General features: G+C 38.8%; 1 pseudogene; it reads left to right on the top strand.

The window, feature by feature from the left end:
* Positions 1-1,874: 1,874 nt before the first annotated feature.
* On the top strand, positions 1,875-2,463 carry LOC107670795 (histone H1-like; annotated as a pseudogene).
* Positions 2,464-5,748: the final 3,285 nt, after the last annotated feature.

Here is a 5,748-nt window from a genome sequence, read left to right as displayed (position 1 = left end):
TTCTCTTTTATCACAGTACAGTAATACAATCTTTCATAGACATATTCATGGTTTAAACTCAATAAATATAACTATGTTTTCCTACCTCCACGAGTGCCATCTATTGTTGCCTTGTTTATCTAAAACTGCACTTTTCCTTGTTTTAAATCTAGCCAAAAAGCCATGTGTTGACTGTGAAACAGTAGACTTTAATTATATGCATTTATGGTGTAATTACTACATTTCCGTGTCAATCCATGTTGTTTTGCACTGCGAATAATGCACTGTCACTTTAATTCAGCGCTTGCAGCACAGCAGAAATAGACTCTGTGCGGAAACGATCGCTGCACTGCTGCAGACGCACCGCTCCGGGAGCGCACTGCCGGAGTGTGTGAACCTGGCGTTCCATTTGTATGCCCGCCCAGTCTGTTCTGTTCTCGTGCTCCATTAAGGCGCGCTGCATTCTGATTGGTTCGGATAGCATACTGCGGGAGTTCGGGGGCGCAGAAAATCGTGCTATAAAGCGATTTAGAAATCGCGCATGCTCAAATCGTATTTTATGATGATTTCGATTAATCGCACAGCCCTATTTAAAATTTTTATTTCTTCTCTAAAATGAGTAGTTACATGACAGCATTTACTTTTAGAAGTGGGAAGTGAAGACCGGGAGACTCAAGTGAATCTTCAGCAGGATTCTTTATTAATGTTTGATGCTCCAGTCATTCAGTCTAAACTAAAGCAGTGAAACATGTAAGTTTTATATACATTTTAGAAAGCAGTCCTTACAGGTCAAGACAAAGCAACCTTAACACTTATGCCATTTTCTTACAACAAGCAGCTTCTAAAGTTAGCAATGCACAAATAACAATGTGTCTTCAGTGATGAGCTAAAGAAGCTGGAGCAACACATGAAAATATGAGGCATATTGCCGTAAATGTGAATTTAAATTTTTTACTACCCATGGCCTCCGAAAAATGAGGCCCAAAACAGAAGCAGCCCACATAATGCTGTGACTTCCACTACAAGGTACCAAACCACACCACTGAGCGAAGCGTCTGCAGAACTCGCTTTGAATGTGAACATTGATGCTACAATTATATTAGAGATGTTACCATTTTTATGGTTATCAAATATCTGCAAACATAAACTAATTATAATAATTTAGACACATAATGATTACATATTTATAAATATGCAAGCTGGAAGGCTGGAAGAAGCTCAGACATTATGATATCCTGAGATACGGACAATACAAACACAGTGTACTCTCTCTCTCTCTCTCTCGCTCTCTCTCTCTCTCGCTCTCTCACGCTCTCTCTCTCTTTCTCGTGCTCTCTCTCTTTCTCTCTCTCGCTCTCTCTCTCTCTCTCACACACACACGTTAGAAATAGCCGTTTTAGGGGGGCGTGGCAGAGTCTTAACTTTGATAAAGAATATCTCTTTGGTTTTGAGACTTTAGTCTTTGCAACTTCAGGGATCTTGTCTATTCACAATCAGCTTGTAACACTCCAAAGAGAAAGGAAAACTTGAAATCGCATCATATGACCCCTTTAACGTACAGGCATTAGTTTCCACATCTCACTAAGAGAAGAGGCAGGAAAGCTTCTTTCTCGCATATTCTTCCTTCACATTTATTCCTTCTCCCCCACTTCTTCCCCTACCTTCCCTTCACTCAGTTCACTCAGAATTGTCAATAACAAAATATAATGTTCAACATGAATGCAAGTGATATTCACAGTCATGTTTGGTATCATTTGAAATGTCTCAGGGTGACTGGTACGGTGGTCTCAATCTTACAAGAAGTAGACTCCCAGTGTCTTTCATACAGATTACCATCTGTCGCCAAAGGGTGTAAACTCTCCACGCCAGCAGTGGCTCATTGTTGATCAGTCAGTTTGTGTTTGAGTCCAGATTCGATCAGAGAGATCATGGCAGAAACAGCTCCAGCAGCTGCAGCGACTAAAGCGGCCAAGAAGAAATCAGCAGCTAAACGCAAGAGAACGGGCTGTGTCCACATCTAAGGAGAGGAGCGGTGTGTCCCTCGCCGCCCTGAAAAAAGCGCTCGTTGCCAGTGGCTACGATGTGGAGAAGAACAACTCTCTCGTCAAGATTGCCGTTAAGAGTCTGGTGACTAAAGGCACCCTGGTCCAGACCAAAGGAACCGGTGCCACCAAACTCAACAAGAAACAAGCAGAGACCATGACCAAAACCCACCAAGAAAATCGCTCTAAAGCCAAGAAGCCCGCAGCCAAGAAACCTGCTGCCGCTAAGAAGCCCAAAAGAAGAAGCCCACTGCTAAAAAATCTCAGAAGAAGGCTAAGAAACCCGCTGCTAAAACAGCAACGAAGAGCCCCAAAAAAAGCAAATAAACCAGTGACTCCTAAGAAAGCAGCAAAGAGCCCTAAAAAGATCAAGGCAGCCAAACCCAAGACGGTGAAACCCAAAGCCACCAAACCTAAAAAGACAGCAGCCAAGAAGAAATAAAATCTCAATCATCTGTGGTTTATCAAAACGGTTCTTTTAAGATCCACCTACTAATTCATTGTAAAGAGCATTATTATTATTTTTATTTGTGTTTTGGTTATATGTTCAGTGAGGCAAAAATAATGGCCTTTCATGTTAGAGAACAAATACTTTTGTACGTTAATATTGCTATGAGTGAATATTTTATGGATGGAATCTAAATTACGTGTATGTTTACATGTTTATACAAGTACATTATGAAACATAATACTTTCTCAACATTATTACTATTAGAAGTAGTAGTATGCTTAAAATCAGATAATATAATACAGAATAGACAAAGCAAGTTTAGCAAGTGGTCTTCATATAAAGTACATTAAAAATATAAAATTATTACAATTATAAAACAAACATAAATACTGAGATAATGGGAGAAATTAATTAAAAAAATAATCTAAGAGGCACTATTAAGTACTACTACTACAGTACTATGTGATGTGCTTGAATATTGTTATCAGTAGCAGAAAGAGGGTTGGCTTTGAAGTTTGGAGGGAAGTTCACTGATTGGCTTGGAACGTGTTCAGACTCCAGCCAATAGGAAACTGGCACGCTTTCTTTTAAAAGTCATATCACTTTAGAAAAGTTCATTGTAAAATTGGTAAATGGGTATCTGATCAAGTAGGAGTTTACACAACAGAGATGGCAGCAATGTTGTTAGCTACCAGGGCCCGTATTTATCACGTTGATTATACTACGCCAGAGCGCGTACACGCCTCACGCACCGGATGCCGTGCGCGCTCAAGGCAGTTGGGCATAGTGGTGTATTAGAGGTAAAAAATGATAAAAATCATCATTTGTGTTCTACTGAAGAAACAAAGTCACCTACATCTTGGATGCCCTGGGGGAAAGCAAATAAACATAACATTTTCATTTTTGGGTGAGCTATCCCTTTAAGTCAATTCTTAGCAGCGTTCTTGAGAGTAATTCTCAGAGGCTTGATAAATACGGGCCCAGGTGGATGGAGGATTCTCGACCAATGAATGTGGTGATATGCTCAGATTCTTTCTCAGCATTATCAAGTCTAATTAGTGGGAGATCCTCAAGACAAGATATCCCATATGAAATTCTTTTAAGTATACATGGCTCGCTTCCCCGTTTGCGCGTCCTGAAGCGCTTGATCAGCGCCACTGCTCTGCCAACTACTATGTCCAGCAAAACATCAGAATAGTCGAAAACCAGTGAAATATCGGGAGGTGTGTACTGCTGAATGTCCAGCAATTCGTCTCTGGTGAAACTGATTGCAGGGATATAACTAAAGACAGGACAAACTAACAAAAACATAAAAACAACTGCAGAGCATGCCATGGAGGCAGCCATCATTGTCGGCGCCGTCACACAACATCGTTATGTGGCGAGCCTCAGTATAGTTTTACACATCAGCCCAGTTTTTTTTCACATTAACCTGACAATAAATGTAGCCCACCCAGTTTTTCTGATGCACACCCAGAGTCCCTTTTCTGGCTACGTTAGTGGTGGCCATGAAAAGAATGTGAAAACTTAGGGTGTTTTCACATGAAGTATATTTTAAATGAACCAAACCCAGTTCAGTTAAAGTGAACCAGAAAGTGAACCAGCGGCGAGTATGTATATTAAGTATATTAAGAAACAATAAAAATGTTGTTCAAAATGAAGACCAAACACGATTTCTGACTGTCAAGCGTTAGTGGAACATGTTCATATGTTAATGATGAACTACAGCTGTGTTTTTTCTGCTAAGAACTGGAGGAGAACTGACTTCACACATCTGCAAAAATGACACTGAGACAAACTGGTTAAAAATAAGTGAAAAAGTGTCTCAGAAAACAGAAGTTAGTTAGTATGGAGAATTATTTTTAAGAAGAGGGGCAGAAAGAACTAAAAGTGATAGAGTAACTTGTGTTTGGTCACTATTCTCAAACACTCTGAACCTCTGATGGAGAGTCTATTAAAAGATACAATATCGTACAACACCAAACTCATATTAACACAAATACATCTGATTTAACTGAACTATGCAATAAGAACAAGTATTTCAACAAAAACAAGCACATGTCCACAGGGCCTCCATCTTTCACAAGCAGCACAGATAAATGCATGTTCTCTGAAACTCTGTATCTGATCCACACGTAACATATCATCACATTATTCTGAACAACAAAGAATATGATAAACAGCAAGACTGTGGGTTCATAGACCCTCCTACGCATAGCACAATCATTATTTGATCTTCAGCTGAATACTGTATTAAAAACAGAAAAACAAAACAGAAGTTAGTGTATAAATAATTAAATACTCACAGAGTATGAGAGGCAGTGCACCGGAGCCCATACTGACACATCAATGGACTGTTTTAATAGTGCTATGTGTGCTAAATCAGACACTTCCTGCGTTCCACAAGTCAAGAAGAGTTGAGGCAGGAGGAGACAAAACTCTACACAGAAATGCATTAAGAAATAGGAAGAAAACGAGATCCATTCTAAGATATTTACTCTTTTAGTGCATGCAAATTGTTAAAGTTGTTTTCTACTTGAAAAGTCTGTTTCAAAGAGAATGTCTTCCAGAAGTCGTTCTCACACTGCATTGTTTTGCTCGTTCACACTGCCAAAGCCTCACAGATTATGGACAGATCAGAGAATAACAAGTAAAACCATGAGCTGACTTCTAATGTAGGCCTGTTCAGGCCCGCTCTTATTTGAGTTATTCTCTCATCAGCAATTACAGTGGCTTGATTAATGGCAACTAAACTGCTTTTACACAATGATCGATATAATTAATAATTAATCCAATGTATCTGTTATTTCATTCTGGCATTATCTGAATATTTTAGTTCAATAAAAAACATGATTTCTGTAACATGATAAGATACAAATCTGCAAATACTTTGTTGTCACAAAGTATTGTTGCATGAAGGCAAGGCAAGGCAAGTTTATTTATATAGCACATTTCATAAACAATGGTAATTCAAAGTGCTTTACATAAAATAAATGAAAATAATAATACAAGGAATTTAAAAACTTTGAAAAAGATTTAAAAAATTGATTTAAAAGGTTTAAAATGAATTTAAAACAGTTAGTTCTGGATGAGGTGCAGCTGTCTAATGGTCTTCTTGGGAAGGCCGGTGAGAAGACCATTACAATAGTCCACCCTGCTGGTGATAAAGGCAAAGCATCTAATTCTTGCAATGTTTTTGTGATGATAGTATGCTGATTTAGTTACTGCTTTGACATGACTACTGAAACTAAGGTCTGTCTCCAGAATCACACCAAG

The sequence above is a fragment of the Sinocyclocheilus anshuiensis genome, unplaced genomic scaffold (genome assembly GCF_001515605.1).
Source record: "Sinocyclocheilus anshuiensis isolate Anshui unplaced genomic scaffold, SAMN03320099.WGS_v1.1 scaffold1402, whole genome shotgun sequence".
Taxonomy (NCBI): domain Eukaryota; kingdom Metazoa; phylum Chordata; class Actinopteri; order Cypriniformes; family Cyprinidae; genus Sinocyclocheilus; species Sinocyclocheilus anshuiensis.
This window is presented reverse-complemented; position numbering and strand designations above follow the sequence as displayed.